This window comes from Mytilus edulis, unplaced genomic scaffold (genome assembly GCF_963676685.1).
Source record: "Mytilus edulis unplaced genomic scaffold, xbMytEdul2.2 SCAFFOLD_311, whole genome shotgun sequence".
In the NCBI taxonomy this organism is placed as follows: domain Eukaryota; kingdom Metazoa; phylum Mollusca; class Bivalvia; order Mytilida; family Mytilidae; genus Mytilus; species Mytilus edulis.
In genome coordinates this window covers 24617-26667 of record NW_027268216.1, presented here as the reverse complement: position 1 = coordinate 26667, position 2051 = coordinate 24617, and positions in this window count along the sequence as shown.

The window sequence follows — 2051 nt, the reverse complement described above, 5'->3', positions numbered from 1 at the left end:
CTTTTAAATCCGGATTTGTTTTTCTTGGGAGTCCTCAAATGTAGATATGTATTACCACCAAAACTGTTGATTGAAACAATTTTACTTGCCCCAAAAGTTCCTCTGACTCTTAAAACTGCAGTTCCATTGGTGATGGTTGTCGAAACCTGCATTGTTGTTGGTTGTTTGTTTTATTTTTAAATGGTTGAGATAACTGACTTTTAAAGCTGTATTTAAATTGGTTTGGGAACATAATCTTTTTTTGTTAGAGTGATTACAAACATTTTCATTGGTGCACTATTATGCGTATTTTGGTGGTTACTTCCTTTCAGGGTCTTAACTATTCAAATCAGACTTTCATTGGTTGATATCTCTACCAGAGTACTAGTAATATCATTTGATGCATCACACTCAAACCATTTCTCGACAATTTACTTCATTATTATTTTTGCTGTTGATTTTTTTCATACAAGTAAGAATGCTATTTTGTTTTATTTTTTTGTGTGTTGATAGTAGCTGAGATGATTTCCAATAATTCATACACACCGATGAATATTTAACCCTACCAATTTATCATTAATAAAATACTGTCAACACATACATCAGTTGATTAAATAAGATCTCATCATAAGTCATATATTATATATGTATATAGCTCCAATACATCACAAATATTAACTTCAAAACCATTAGAAATTCAAATAGCTAGTCTATTTACCTGTAGGAACTTTAAACAATTACAAATATTTCTTGTGAAATGCAATCTATTACCAAAAACAATGCCATAATGATGAGTCCAGATGCAGCGGAATTCCAATCATTTCCAATCTTAGGTTACAGAAATTGCGCTCAGGATGGGGGACTCACAAGCCATTTAATATTGATAATTGTGTGGAAAAAATATATGAAAACAACACGTTTAATAATTCTATGCGTCCGAAGCGGCTTTCTTGATTTACCTTCCATCAGGAACGCTCGAAACCAAACATTTGAAATCCGAAGATGTATATGTACCGAAACCGTTGAAGAGCTATATGACAAAAATACCTAAATTAATAGCCGAATTCATCTAAAGTCAACTGGGAACAACCCCATAATTTCGGATCTGGATAACCCCCAAGGGTGACTGGGGTATAGAAATATGGTCATTTGGTCTTCTCCCGACCGGCAGTAAAACGCTTGCCGAAGTGGGGCGTCCGTTTGGCTGTGCGGGATGTATCAAGTTCGCAGTCACGTCCGGTCAGAAGGGGGACGTTAAATCCGATGCCTCGTGTAAAGAGAGTTCCACACTCTTTGCACGTTAAGAACCCTTGCAACAACTCTTTGAGAGGTCCGTAGGTGGCCTGTTGCAAGGCAAAATTTCTGTCTCTATCCAATATACCCTCATTTTCCAGTGGCAGTCCAAATTTCCCCGACCATCATCCTCTAATATAACAACCTACCTATTGTATTTATTGTTAAATTGTTCTCGTCCTGAATATGCATGAAATATTTGCCACTGGACGTTAAGCAACCAACAATCAATCGGATCTGGATGGAGGGGAAAGCTTGAATGTTGAATCACCGTCTCAAAATAGAGATCCTCACATTTAATTGATCTCAGATTCTACAACTTGCATGCATCATGATAACTTACCCGGTAAGTGTTTTCTCAGTAGATAAATTAAAAAAATTATCTGAATGACACATTTCATTCTTAAATTATAGCCAAAGCTTTATATTGTTCACGATTGTATCATTTGTTGATAATTATATGATAATAACTCTGATATAGAGAAAAGAAATTGGATAACATCAGCCTTTAAACCAAGAAAAGAAATAGAACATAACTATTTAAAATCCTCTTGAAAAAAAATCCCTTTCAATTATAATGAAATGGTTTTTGTCTTTTTTCTAGAATACCCTGCTGCCATTAGGGCTTCTTCATTCTCAGCCAAAAAAGCAGGTTCAAGTTTGAGACTACCTATTGAGGCAGAATTTCTTTTACAAATCTCATTGCTCCGTCATACAATGTTGGTTTGTTTTTCATAATTCATGCCTGTAAGGATTAACATTTTTCTTCTTTGAAATTT